The sequence below is a fragment of the Sminthopsis crassicaudata genome, chromosome 1, assembly GCF_048593235.1.
Source record: "Sminthopsis crassicaudata isolate SCR6 chromosome 1, ASM4859323v1, whole genome shotgun sequence".
NCBI classification, from domain to species: Eukaryota; Metazoa; Chordata; class Mammalia; order Dasyuromorphia; family Dasyuridae; genus Sminthopsis; species Sminthopsis crassicaudata.
In genome coordinates, this window is record NC_133617.1 from 262,123,530 (window position 1) to 262,139,219 (window position 15,690).

Below are 15,690 nucleotides of genomic sequence, written 5' to 3' on the forward strand. Positions count from 1 at the left end.
AACATAACAATATATCTGAACAAACTTGCTGAGAATTGTGTGATTTTTTTTTTTATACCATCAGACACAATTAATGTGTTGGTTTTACTGAATTTTTCCCCCTCTTACAATCTGTGTTGCAAGGAATGACTTGTGAAGCAGAAGAGGGGATATTACTTGGAAACAAAGGTGATATATAGGTTATTTTTTAAGCAATAAAGACAATAAAATCCTTTGAAGGCGAAAATGTTCCTACTCCTTTTTCTCTGATTTCATCTTTCTTTTTTCTCCTGGCTAAACATCTTTATATGACAAAACCTCAAAAAAGTTTCAACATTCAGACTGTTCTCTAGATATTCTCCAGTTTGACAATGACTTTCTAAATTGTAGCACCCACAACTAAACAAAATACACCAGACAAAGGTAGAATACAGAAAGTGACAATTTGATATGTTCTGGACACTACATTTCTCTTAAAGTAGACTAATACTGCAAAAGCTGTTTCTGCTGTCAGATTGCAAAGTTGATCTAGACTGAGTATGAAGTTCACTAAAAACTCCAGATCTTTTTATTTGTTTTTCTTCAGTACACCTCAAATGAGGGAGCGACCTGAGTAACAGCTGAGTTTGAAAATATGCTAAGCCACAAAAGGGACTCCACATTCAATTAATCAATTACTTTTATAAATCAATCTTTTCATGGGGAAAAGTTAGTTGGTGAAAATGTCCAAATGTCCAGAGTCAAAAGACGGAGTGTCTTCTCCAAGGAATAAACATGGGCCCAAAGAGTATGTGTACGGAGGGAGATGAAGAATAGTATAATGTAAGGGGTAGTATAGGGATGAAGGATAGTGCAAGAAGCCTGAAAAAAATGGAGAAGAGAACTTATTATGAAGGCCTTTCAATGCCTGGAAGTGACAGGAAGACATTGGAGTTGAATGAGAAGGGAGTGACGCTGTCAGATCTGGCTTTAGGAAGAACACTGTCAGTGGAGGATGCAGTTGGGGGAGACTTGTGGCAGGCTACTGTAATAATCCAGGTATGAGGTAATGAAGGTCTGTACCATGGTGATGGCAGTGTCAGAGAAGAGAAAAGAAGATATTATGAAGGTAAAATATATAGGAGTTGACAACAGGATGGATGTTAGGGGTGGGAGAGAAACAGTGAAAAGTCAAGGATGACAACTAGGCTTCTAGCTTGAGTGATTGGGAGGATGATGGTGCCTTTAACAGTAACAGGAAGTGTAGGAAGAAGAGAGGCTTTCAGGAAAGATAATAAGTTCGGGACATGTTGAGCTTAAGGTATCAATGTTTAGTTTGAGATGTCAACAGGCTACTAGAGAGAATGAAGAGGTTGTACAAGTACAATCAAGAATCATCAATACAACATATATTGTATTTAATTTATACTTTAACATATGTTACATGTATTGATCAACCTGTCATCTTGGGGGGGGGGGTGAGGGAAAGGAGGGGAAAAATTGGAACAAAAGGCTTGGCAATTGTCAATGCCATAAAATTACCCATGCATATATCTTGTAAATAAAAAGCAATAATAATAAAAAAATAGAATCATCAATACAGAGAAAAAATGATTTATAGGATCTGATGATATCACCAAATGAAATAGTACAGAGGAAGATGAGAAGCAAGCCCATGCATGACTTAGCCCTGTGAGATTCCCAAGGTTAATGGTTGTGACCTAGATGAAGAATCAGGAAAAGAGACTGAAAAGGAGCAATCAGATAGGAAGAAAACCAGGAGATATACTATTGTCATAAAAACCCAGGGAGAAGCAAGTACCAAGAAGATAAAGAGTAGTATCAAAGGTTAGAGAGAAGTCAAGAAAGATGAAAATTGAGAAAAGGCTATTAAGAAATTGTTAGTAACATGGGGGAAAGAAGTTTTGGTTGAATTGTTAGGTTAGAAGGCAGTCTATAGAGTTAAAAATAAGTGAGAAGAAAAGAAATGGAGACATGGATTACAGAGAGCCTTCTCAAAAAAAAAATCACAAAAAGGAGAGAAATGGGATTACAACTAATAGTAATGAATGTTCAAGTGACATTTTTTTGAGGAACTGGGATATGTCACTGTGTGTGTATGGAGTTGGAAGAAGGGACTTTCAAGCAGAATTAAAACAGCTAGTAGATAGAAAGAATGAAAAAATATGAAAGGATGCAATCTGCTAGAGAAATCAGGATTGATGAAACCACTTGTAAATGAAGTTGTTATTCATTCATTCAATTGTATCCAACTCTTTGTGATCCCCAGGACCTTATCATGCCTTAGCTTATAGTGTCTATTGTGGATTTTTTGTTTTTATTTTTTAGCTAAAATATTGGAGTGGTTTGAACACTTCCTTCTCCACAGGATTAAGACAGAGATTAAGTGATTTACCCATAGTGAAACAGTTAGTGAGTGTCCAGAGCTAAATTTGAACTCTAATCTTCCTGACTCTAGGCCCAGTGCTCTTTCCCCTGAGCCACCTACTTAGCGGCCTCTGTAAATATAGAGGGGTGTGCTTTGAGAAGGAGAAGATTCACCTCATTATGTGAAATGTGAGTGAAGGAAGACAGTAGCAAAAGGCATCTGAGTGATGTATGATGAGGAGGGAACGAGAGAGAGAGAGAGAGAGAGAGAGAGAGAGAGAGAGAGACAGAGAGAGAGAGAGACAGAGAGAGAGAGACAGAGAGAGAGACAGAGAGAGTCTTCTGAGAAAGATCTCATTTTTTTCTCATTAAAATATGAAACAAGTTACCTCAGAGAATGGGGGAAGAGGAAACATGACAGATTTGAGGAGGGATAAAAAGATTTAGACAAGCTTCAGTGGGAGTAATATGGTGAGTTAATTAGGGAGATATAAAAGGACTGCCTCACCAATGTAAGGGCCCTCTAATGTACATATACACATAAATACATGTGTATAAATTTAAGTACATCTATACACATAATATGTATGTGTACACATACACATATGTGAATTAGTGGATCTAGTTACTGCTGAGTTTCATGATTTTCTCCAGCACTGCATGGCAGCATTTTTGTAGAAGCAAAGGCAATGAGAGTGATCCAAGACTAAGGCTTGGAGGGGCTATGATAAGGAATAAGAGACTCGAAATAAGAGCAAGTATAGAGTTGAACTGATTCATGAAGGGGTCAAAATGGGGAAGAGAAGAGAGTATATAGAGAGGATAACATAAGAAAAAAATGAAGGGTCAACAGATCAGAGGTCATCATGTGGACAAAGAACAGGATTGGGGGTTGCAGGACAGAGGGACAGGTGATGGAGAAAGGAATTTCAGAGTTCATGAACATAGAAACAGGAACTTTGTGAGTTATAGTAAGACCAGAGATATGACTATATGTGGCTGAGGTGGAGTGCAGGAGTAGTTGATGGGGCATGGATAAATTGAACAATAATTAGGATTGAGTAAATTATAAATATGTAGGTTGCATGAGGGCAGGAGTTGAGGAAAAGAGAAAGACTGATCTAGGCAGTAAGTTCATTGAGGAAAGAAGGGGAGTGTCCTGGGGACTGACAGACAACAGCTACCAGAATCTTGATTGAATGACAGTTATGCATTGAATGATCTCAAAGGAGATCACTGGATGATCCCAGTAGTCAGAGAATTTAGAAGTAATAAAAGTTATTCTATCTCCTTCATCTCAACAAGTGAGTGAGGGGAAAATGAGTGAAAATAAACCAATAATGGGAAAAGTGGCCAGGGAGGCTGTGTCACCAGCAAGGAGTAAGAGCTCAGTGAGGGCCAGAAGACAGGAGGACTAGAGAAGGAAAAGATGAAAAATAAAAGCAAGCTTTCTGCCCATAAACAGGCATTCCAGAGAGCACAGCGCATGGAATGGGAAACTTTAGAATGAGAGACATCAAGGGGGTTGAGCTGAGGGATATAGTTTGAAACAGTGGCTATGCAAAGCATCTATTTTATCTACATTACTTGCTTTTATTTGTAGTCAAATAACTGTTTATGTTAGAACTATTCATGTTATTAGGAACCAAATTCTAATTTTGTTACTTCTCTAAAATTCTTGCTGTATTTAATTCAGTTCAAACAACAAATATCTATCACACATGATGCACTGGACTTGGTACTGGGGAATACAAAAATGAAATAAGATATGATCTTTTCCCCTAAGAGTTTTATAATCCATACATAAGACAAATCACGGCCATATCATAACTTCTATTAGAGTTAAGTATTTAGGAGAGATCCAAGTGACATGTGAGATTTGAGAAGCTAAATAATCTCAATAGACCCCTTAAGTGACACTGATTCTCTTCTCCAGCTTTCCTGGCAGGCATGAGTGAATACTGCTCTTAATACATGTTTGCATTCCAAGGCCAACTAGTTCTGTTTGGGCAAGTGAACAAGGAAGAAGGAAGGAGGTGTGGAGCAGGAATTTCTGCCATGTCACTGCAAAGCTTCCATAAAACACCTGGAGTCAGCTATCTGCTTATAGAAAATCAGTTCAAAACTATCATAGAGTTAGTGATATTTCTATGACTACATATATCTGAAGGAAAGAGAGTTTTCCTTCTACTATCTATAGAACATTCCCAACTGGACTTTTTTCTATCATCTAAAGCAAAAATACTGCAACTAAATATTTTATTAAGAAAATTTTCTGAAAATTAAATATCACAGCCTTGAATTTTAAAAATAAAAAACATAATTTAAAAACTTTTAATATTTTCCATTCCCTTCCCTTCAAATACTATTTTATTTTTACATCTCAATGAAAGAGATCTCATTAGCCATTTTCCATTTAAAAAAAAAAAAAGTGAAATAAAACATAAATTGCCTCCTCCTTTAGGAAGGTAGTAGGTGGTATTCATATGTATTCCTCCTTTGCTCCAACAGGTTCTTACTCCTTTTTGATGTGGTTTTATGGAAGGAACACTAGACTATCAAAAGACTTAGATTTGAGACTTAACTATCTAAATGTCTTTCAGCACAAATCAATGGGTTGCACATGACCTATACTCAATTCTTAAATTCCAAGATTCAAATTTCCTTTTAAGAATTCTTTCTTTCTAACTTAAGATGCTTTCAAATCTGTTCTCTAGCTTAATGCTTAAATAAACTCCCTCCTTCTTTTGCATATTCTTCCAAATCTTAGGTAGAGAGAACATACCTTTCTCCCATTGTGTTAAACTCTTTCCTCTAACAACTATATACCATCTCTTCTTTAGATTCCCTGTTTAATTTCTAACACTGCCATGGCACTTAATAATTTAGCAAACGTAAAAATGTATTATGAATAGATCCAAAGTTAATGAAGACATAGTCTCTACCTTTATTGTTTACAATCGAGTAGGAGATAGGATAACATGGGATAGAACGTAAGAACTACTGTGAACAGCATAAAATTAAGAGTGACTTCAATTAGAATAATTTTGTGACTTTAGCCACTTGGGAGTTGCAGAATACTGCCCACCCCAGTGGATCCTCATCACCTCATACCTGGACTATAGTTGGTTTGCCTACCAGAAGTTTCTCCCCTCTCCAAGTCATCCTCCATTAAGCTGTGAAAGTGATCTTCCTAAAGCACAGGTCTGACCATGTCACTCCTTTACTCAATCAATCTCAGTGGCTTCTGATCACCTACAGGATTAAATAGAAATATGTTTGGCATTGAAAGTCCTTCACAACCTACACCAACCTTTCCGGTCTTCTTAGCCCTTATTCCCCTTTTCTCCCTACTCTCTTTGATTCAATGACACTGGCCTCTTTGCTACTGCTGGAACATGATATTCCATCTCCTGACTTCAGGCATTTTCACCGGCTCTCCCCCACACATAGAATACTCCCTTTTCATCTTGACTTCCTTGATTTCCTAACTTTCTTTAATTTCTAACTAAAATTCCACCTTCTACAGGAAACCTCTCCTGATGCCCTAAATTCTAGTGCCTTTTTTTTCTCTATTGATTATTTCCAGTTATTTGCATCTAGTCTCTCGCATGAAACTATGAACTCCCCAAAAGCAAGAGTTGTCTTTTACTTTTCACTGTATCCCAAGTGTTTAATGTAGAGTCTGGCACAAAGCAGGTGCTTAATAAGTATTGACTGATTAACGGTAGAATGGGAAGGAGGAAAGGGATTCAAGAGTGAAAACAAATTTTAGGGGCAAAATAGCTAACTATGAAGTCAAGATTAACTAGGAAGGAAATCAAAGAATCACAGAATTAATTGGAAGGGACCTTATCTTGTCTAACATATCTTGTTAGTGTCTTGTCTGGGTGTCATGCTTGAAGAATATCCTTCTTGTACAACATTAACAAGAAGAACTCATCCAAAGTCTTTGCTCAAAGAAAAGGAAATTCAGGAGTGATGAATTGGAATATGAAGAAAAAATCAGAGATTATGTTAGAAAGAAGGGAAAGGATATGTTTTTAAGAAGCAAAGGAAAGGAAGGGGAATACAGTTAGAAAAATTTCAGAGTTGAGGTCTTAGAGATGGATCAATTAAGTAATAGTAAGCTCCAGAGTATGAACTCCTTGGTAGACTAGTGGAAGTATTGAAGTAATTGTGGAGTTGTGGAAGAGAGTTAGACTTGGTGAACACATCTGTGTCTGAATCCTTCAGATGAAATGAGCTCTGTGCCATGCAGACAAGTCATTTAATCTCTGTGAATCTTCTATAAAATGACAAAAATAATACCTATACTACCTACTCAGAGTGAATTAACAATCAAATTAAATAATGTTATAGTAAATACTTTGCAAACATAAAAATGCTATGTAAATATGAGCTATCCCTATTATAAGAAAAATGGAGATGTTCATAAGAGTTGAGGCAGAGATACTGTAAATCAGAGGTATTAGAAAGGTTAACATAACTATCAAGCCATCAAAGATAAAAATTGGAAATCAGTTAGGAAGACTAAATTAGGAGGCAAAATCATTGAGAAAGGTGAGAAAGAATGCCCAGATGCTTTGAGAAAGTTCAGGATTCCAAAACACTGAAAAAGTAGCATTATCTATTCTGTCGCGGCTGTATTACTAAGTCATTTTGGGTAAAACTCTGCCTATGGGCAGTTAGTAGACAATCAGTCCCAGATGGTTGAATGTTAGTCTCAAAATATGTCAGTTATCATACTGCTAAGCTAAGAAAAATATGGCACCATTGTTATTTAGTCTTCTTGCTTGACATTCAGGGAATCTGAGTAAACAGGTACCTTAAATATGTTAGTTAACTTACTAATACATAAACTATACTCCACATAAACGTCTCCCCAATTCCTCTATTCTTCTCTTAAGAAGCCATCTAAACCAGTATGGAACTGCTACTATATTAGTTTTAGATTTAATAAAAACAAAGTAATAGGGACAGATTCCAGGGTAGAATAAAAACAAAAAATGACTACAGAACTACCAAATCATCAGAACCAGGCATGGTGCTGTGTTAAGACAGAAAGGGGTGACAAGGACTCCCAAATTATCTTGTATTCATGTATTTATTTTAAATATACTTAAATATGTGCTTGTCTCCCAAGATAGAATATAAGCTGCTTGAGGGCAAGAACCACTACTTCCTTTTTATATTTCTTTATATTTCCAACAACTTACACTGTGTCTGGTATATAGTAAACACTTAAGTGCCTTTTGATTTATTGACTGTTGAATATATATTCATTAGCAAGAACTTAAAAAGACTTTCTGAGTGACAGCATCACTGCAATATGCCAATATCAAGTAAGACAAATATAATCTCTATCCAATGCCTTGAGAAAAGAGGTAAGAAAAGGTGCCCTCAACTTGAACAGAGTAAGGAAGATGGTAACCTTAGGGGAAAGTCAGGTTTCACTTAATAAAATAGATGAAAGTATTTTCGGGAAAAAACCATTTACATATCAACATGTTTACAGCAACATTTTTTTGCTAGCAGAAACTGTAAACAAGATAGAGATGTAAACAAGATGTTTGCCCAGGGGGAAACAGCTGGAAGGGAATTTAGAGAAACCTAGGAAAACTGAAGAACTGATACAGAATGAAGGAGAAACAATAAACATGCACAGTAAATACAATATGAAAGGATCACTTAAAAAGTTGACCTTAATAACTGAAAAACTTCTACTCAAAGCAGAAGAGCATGGGTCTACTTTGCATATAGTGTCAAAAGTGAAGATATTTTTGCTTAATTGCTGTTGTTCCTAAGACTAAGCTATAAAAACAAAAGGCATTAATATATTTATTTTAATAATGATGATAATAATGTAAAACAAATATGTTTTACAGAATAACCATATATGATAACATATGCAATTTCCATATCCATAGTTCTTTCTCCCTCTGCTTAAAGGAAGGGTATTTATCATCTATTCTTTAGAACCAAAGCTGGTCATTGCAACTAATCTGTGTATGATATTTTCATTTACATTATTGTATTATATAATATTTTTCTTCTCTGTACACTTTCTTCAATCTTCAACAACTTAATACAAGTATTATTAAATTCTGTGCAGTGATGTAGTCTCTCAGGATCTTTTGGACTCCAACTTTGTCACTTGTGTTAGTTATACCTTACAGCTCTGTGCTACCTATGCCTTTAACAATGTCGATAATAAAAATAATAAACTGAGCTGAGCAAAGCATGATCCATTGCCTTCCAACAGACAATGAATCACTAAAAAACTACTTTTTGGGATGGGCTATTTAATCAGCTCAAAAACTGATCTAATTATGTTATGGAATAGTTCATATCTCTCCATTTCCCCCCTAAAATAGCAAGATATTTCCTATGTACTTTGTAAAAATCTAGGTAACTACAAACTTGTTAACTGTGAAGAAAGGAAATGAAGTTTGTCTAGCATAACTTGTTTAATTCTTTTTAAAATAAAATTTTATTGGTTATAGATTCAAAGATTCGGGGCTAGAAGGCACCTTACAGATCATCTGGCCATAGATCACAGGCCAAAGAGACTGCAGAAAACATCTTGTACAACTCTCATCATTTTATACATGAGGAAATCAAGGTCAAGATAGTAAGGGATTTCCTGGATGTCATAAAATGGCAGAGCCATGATCCAAATCAATTTTTATGATACTAATTCTAGTTTCTTGTCCACTGTACCATCTTATCTTTCTAGAGAAACTATGGTCATAAGGCTTTCCTCTTCTATAGTTTCTACATCACAGTTATTTCTGAAAATAATTCACCCTCCTCTAACTAAAACTTCCCTCGAAGAAAAAGTTAAGCAAAAATCCTCAATGCAGAAGCTGTGTTTGACAATACAACATTCTGCCAAAGTAGTCACCGTCTTCCTGCCAAGAGAAGAATGCTTTCTTACCAGTTCACTAGGTTCTTTAACTATGACCTATTATTGTTGTTGTTGTTGTTTTTAAATAATCCCTTTTCTAGATGGGCATTCAATTAACCATCTTCAACCATTCCTTTAATTGTATGATCTAGGATTTAACCAGAAAATAAAGCTAAGTTGGTTTTTTTTTTGTTTTTTGTTTTTTTTAATTCAAGACATCTGTTCATCTTCAGTCCTCTAACACTTTCCCTGTTGCTCTAAGGTTTGCCAATAATGTCCACCATTTCTTTTTAGTACTCAAAAATGTAGTTTATCTGGGCCTGGTGATCTGATGAAAGCTAAGTGTTTCTTAGAATCTTCTTACTTATTATGACAGATGAAGTGATGTCCTGAATAACTTGGAAAAAAGATGGCACTGAGGGTACAGATGATTGGGTTAGCCATAGCCAGAAGGAAAGATATTTCCATCTTCACAAATAGAAAGTAAGGACAAGAGATTGGATGAGGACAGAGAAGCTTTGAAACTGGAATGAGAGGGAACTCAAATGATTTCAATCTTTTCAGTAAATTATAAAGCAGAGTCATCTGTTCAGAAAAGTTGAAACGGGATTTGAGGAGGTCTAGAATGGTAAAAGAGTCAATAAGTAAAACATGAAATGCTGCTAATTAGCAGTACAGCATAAATCTATCCTAAATAACATTTCATATATCCAGCAACCTCGCCTCTCCTGCATATAGGTAAAAATGCTGAAGGAAGAAAAAGGAAAGCCTCTGAATAGTCAAATGAGATGTCACAAAATTATTGCACTAAATTAACTTATGCATTTTATTCACAAGCAGGCACCTCTGGTTCTTACCAACAACCAAGGAGTTCGTATTTAAATGGACCTGTGCAACTTAAACATGACTTCTTATAACAACCCTTTGAAAAAGGCAACACAAGAATTATGCCCATTATATAGGTGAGGAAATAAAGACTCAGAAAAATGAAATGTTTTGTGCAGAATCACACAGCTGGTAAGTGGGAGAAAGAAGACTCAAATCCTTAATCTATTCACTCAAACATTCTTTCCTACTCTACAGAAGAGTTAATAGAATTGCTACTAAAAGTTAAGCAAAGGTATCACAGAAGTGACAGCTAATAGCCAAAGAAAAGACAGAAAAGTTATAACTATAAAGAAAAATTTAAGATTTAAAAATAATATGGATCCATTTGGTATAGTAGCAAAAGATCCAATATATCTCAATTATTCTTGTATGATATCAAAGTTCAATAATTTTCATACTGACAATTGAGTCATCAAGAAAAATTTAAATATATCTCACATTCTAAAAAAGATATATAAATGCTTTTTAAAAATTCAGATACAAAATAGTTAAAACAAAATTTTGGCACCTGAAAGATTAAATACCAGTTATATAGAAAATTTATGTGGGAAAACATGGCCCTGCTTAATGATTTTTAAAAAGTGAGGTATTATTGGATAATATGTATATTAGCAATGTTGCTTATTCAAGATTTACTTAGTGTATTTTATCTGTATTTGCCAGCTGTGTCTTTTGAGGAGATCATAAGCTCTTTAGCAACAGAGTCTACATTTAGCTATTTCACTTAAAACCCATAGTCAAATATAAATCCATATGCCTTATGAGAGCTTAATAAATGGCAAGGAGGATGAAATTAGAATAAAGTTACATACTAGTTTATGATTCTTAAAGGAAATATTGGTGTGTTAAGGTATGCATGTTATCTATTTGGAAAATATGATTTTGACAAAAAGATCACCAGCCAAATTACATTTATGTTATATACATGCATGTCTATTAAAATACATGTAACTATATGATGTTCACTCAGAATAGAAATTATTACTTGAAAATAAATCAAATAAAAAAAAAAATAGGAAGTTCTTATTGTACCAAAACTGGAGATTAATTTCTTAGTGTACTAGATGTACTAGTGTGCTGGACAGGTTGCAGTGAAAGTATTATGTACCACAGAATTGTGAGAAAATATATAGAATTGGACTAAGAAGACTATTAGGAACTATGGCCTGTTTTCATGTGATGTTGATTCTTGGAAAGAATATAGCTATTTTTATACAGTTCTTTTTGCTTTACAAAATATTTTCTCACAATTCTGTGGTACATAATACTTTCACTGCAACCTATCCACGTCTCTCAATATGAATGATTCATTCACATCCTTTCATATAACCACAGAGTTATTCATACTAAAGTACTGAGAGCCATGCTTAGTTCACTTAATATTAAATGAATACACATAAAATATCTATCAATTATTCCTTGCTTCTCTTCTGGTCATGCAGCTCCCAGAGAGAATACTTTATGCAATATTCCATGCAATGCATTGCACCCTATTCAAGCTGACAATTCTACTTGATATTATGCTTTAACAAACCTTCAATTTCAAACACTTCAATGAGTAGTAAGATTTATTGCCATTCTCATTTTACAAATGAGTAAGTTCACAATGGTTAAGTGTCTTGACTGTGGTCACACAGCTAGTAAGCAGTTGAAGGGAAAGCTGAATGTATGTTTTCTGATTCTAAGCCCACTGTTTTCTCCATTTCACCCTAGTTAAAATTGCTGTAATGCAAGAGAAAGAACAATGCACTGAGGATCAGAAGTCAAGATTCTAATCCTTGCTTTCCATTTTTTAGCTCTGGGTCAAAGATCTCAGAGGGCTCAGTTTTCTCAATCATTTAAAAAAAAAAAAAAAAAAGGATTAGACTATCATCTCTAAAATGCCTTCCATTTTTGACATCTTATGAATCTCTAATTGTCTACTATTCATTCTTAAACATTTATTAGAGTATGTTGAGGTAGTTTCAAAAGAGCAGAAAACAAAGGTTTCTCTGATGGAAGAATTTAAAAGATCTCCTTGGACAGGGGGAAAACAGCTCTATTGGAGGAACTGTCCATGAGTACTTGAGATCTCCTGGGGAAGTGTTTGGAACAAAGACCTTTCAAATAGAAGACAGAAGCTATAATCTCATTGTATTTACTCTTCTTTTCACTCTCTCTCTTTCATTATTTCTTTTTCTGAGTTTTTACCTTTAACTTCTCTGTCCTTGATAAGTGACCCCAATGAGGAAATCATATTATTTTGACATGTAGTATATTGGGAAAGTACTGGGCTTCCTTATATAGAGTACATGAATTTTTTAAGCCATTCTGATAACTATTTTAATATAATTGGTTTCCTCTATTTCTATGTACTATATTTTGTGCATAAAATAATCAGACTGCCAAAGGGATCTATGACAAAAAAAGATTAAGAACAAAAGAATTAAGTATCTTTGCTCTACAAAATTTGTAGATTTAATGATCTTTGGAGGCTGATCATCTATTCCAATCACTTCATCTTACAGATAAGGAAACTGAGACACAGTGGGGTTCAATGATATCCCAAATCATACAAGAAGTAACATACTCAGGATTCAACCCAGGATTTTTGACTCCTAAGTGAGCATTCTTTCCATTGCACTACACTGGTCAAAAAGTCCAAACAAATACCTTTTTTCTCAGTAATCCATTGCTCTTCTGAACTCCAATAACATTTTTGGTGCTTTTTTAATAATTCCACATCTATCTTACATTGTAATAATTTTTGCATATAATTTCTTATCTCATGAAGCATAGGGACTTTGTCTTCTCCATAAGGACTGGTGAGTGAAAATAAGAGAGAAGAATGAGGGGAGAGAGGGGGGAAAATTCCAGGCCTCCCATTCCCTTCATCCATTATAAACCACCATAATTAATCCCCATCCCTCCCAGGTACCATTATCCTCACTCCCCCCAATTCCCAACCATACAGAAATTCACTAAAGACATAAAAAGAAAGAAAAAATAAGGAAATATTTCCTTGTTAATAGGTCATATAAAGTGGTACAGTGGATCAAGTGCCAGGACTGGAATGAGGAAAATTCATCTTCCTGAGTTCAAATCTGATCTCAGATACTCATTATGTGACCCTGGGCAAGTCACTTAACCTTCTATATCTCACTCAGTTCCTCCAATCCCAAATGGAGTCACAAAGAGTTCGACAAGACTGAAAACCACAACTCCTTGCTGACTGAAGTGGGAACTTGGGGAGGGCTTATTATTATTTTATGTCCCTGTTATTTTAATTTATAATATTGAATATATTTTTCCAACAGAAAAAAATGGTTATAGATGTTAATTAGGGATCTATCGTACTTTATGGGCTACATTGTGGGGTTAGTTTGATAATCTAACCATTTTTCATAATATCATTTCTATGGTAAAATACATTCCAATATTCTAGTCTTTTGGAACACAAGCTGTTCATAGATTGAAAAGTGCCCATACTTAGTGGATCATTTTGATTCAATTAGGTGGCTAAGTGGATAGAATGCTGGGCCTAGTGTCAAAAGAACTAAGTTTAAATCTGAAGCTAGACATTATATTACTAGGTGGCCAAGTCAAGCCACATAATCTGTGTATCTTAATTTCCTCAACTATAAAATGAGGATAACAACACCTATTTCCCAGATTTGTTGTAAGGACCAAGTGAAATATTTATAAAATGCTCAGCATGGTGTCTTGCACACAATAGGCACTTAATAAATGCTTCTTTCCTTCCCTTGACACAGGGGAAAGTTTGATTTTTACTTCATTCCTTATAGTAACATATAAAAATTATTAACAAAAATTTCCCCTCCCACAAAACGTATGATTCGTATTAAACTTTACAAAAAAAAAAAATTATCGGAAAAGAAATGAGTACCCAATCAAAATGGTAGCAGTATTTTCTAGCATTTAAGATTTTAAAAACCACAAAAAAGTAAATTATATAAATTGATAAGGTTGAAATTTGGTAAATATTACATCCTCTGTGATTTTTAATAAGAAACAGATAGTAAAAAGTTATTTCTTTCTCAAAAAAATTTTTTTAATAAAACTAATTTTAATTTCACTAATTCTGAAACATGTCACATAGTTAACCACAAGCTAGAAACTCAGAGATTGAGAATTATAATCATAGAAACAATGAATTTTACTATAAGACTTAATAAATGGTACCATATTATTTGAAGATGTAGAAATGGAGGCCCTAAGAAATTAAATGACTTTTCCGAATTTGTACAGTAGTAAATTCCAAATCAACAACTCATCTTGTGACCTTGAGTCTTTGCCTCTGTAACCAAGCCTCTTAGTTATTTCTTACAACCAGCTTCTATAAAACATTATATGTAACTGAATATTTCTTACAAGTACTCATAAGTCATAATGCTTCAATAATGATCAAAGCTGATTTTTAAATATAAATTAAGTTATCCTTCCAAACAGGAAGGGAAAGGCATCCCAAATTGCCCAAATGTATGCAGGTACCTCTTTATATGCAATAAAATCTTTAGAATCCAGAGTTCACTAAATCTGAATTTATAAGTCAAACAAACCCCAAACTAAGTATTGTGTTCCTTCAACTCTTGTGGAAGGCAAGAATATCAATAGCAATTCTAATTTAAATGTTTGGCATTTAGGATTAGTCAGACCTACTGGGCAGTAAATATTTAAAATCTTAATTTTAATTTATACTACCACATTTTTTTCCATAAATCAAGAATAAAAATTTTAAAAGCTCCTCTATTTTAAATTCACAATATTTTGCTTTTGCTTTTCTTAAGTTAAATTAGGAAAATTACCCTAGAAAAATTTTACCTTAAAAATTAAATGAAACAATTGTTTTCAATTAAGAAATTCTTAACGTAATAGTGTTTCAATAAAGTTACAATTTCTTAATTAGAACTTTTAAAAATTAGTAAGGATGTGACATTCTCTATAACTTGAACATTTAACTATCTTTATTTCTGAAAAAGGCTAATTAAAGATATGAAAATAAACAGTAAATTTATTAAACAATTAATCTTTTACTATAATATTAGTAAATTCTGAATTTATTTCCAACAAATTTCACTTATAAGTCAAGCAAACAGAATTCTCCCAATATAACAGAGAGAAAGCTCAAAATCAGAATTTGTCCCTCTCATAATACTTCTTGTCTTGACCTCACAGGTTTGTTACAAGGATCTAAAGAAGTATTTAGAAAACTACTGTACAGTGCTATACAAACTACTGTCATAAAACAAGGAATTATTTAATATTTCAAGTTCCATAATATTAAGTTAAGCAGATAGTTCTGATCAACAGATATTAGTTTAAAAAAAAAAAAAAAGGCTATCACATTCAATGAACTTTTTTTTTTTTTAAATTTGGGGAAAATTTACTTAAAAATAAAACTTCAGTTAAAAAAAATCAAAACATAATAGTTCTCATCTTTAGAGGAAAATAAATTTTGTTTTCCTTTTATCAAACTTCAAAGCTGACCTTAAGACAAGTGTAAAGGCAACCTGATTTAGAGAACTAAAAAATATATCTGAAAACTA

General features: G+C 33.9%; 1 protein-coding gene across 12 annotated transcripts in view; it reads right to left on the reverse strand.

The window, feature by feature from the left end:
- Positions 1-15,690, reverse strand: part of PLAG1 (PLAG1 zinc finger) — a 69,182-nt gene that overhangs the window by 43,908 nt on the left and 9,584 nt on the right. For 3 of the 12 annotated variants that reach the window (XM_074278596.1, XM_074278639.1, XM_074278577.1), the window contains exon 2: positions 5,461-5,601. The exons of 7 other annotated variants lie outside the window; for them this stretch is intronic. The gene's annotated coding sequence lies outside the window, so the exon portion shown is untranslated. The remainder of the gene's footprint in view (positions 1-5,460; positions 5,602-15,690) is intronic. 2 more of the 12 variants (XM_074278614.1, XM_074278605.1) reach the window with 1 other exon arrangement.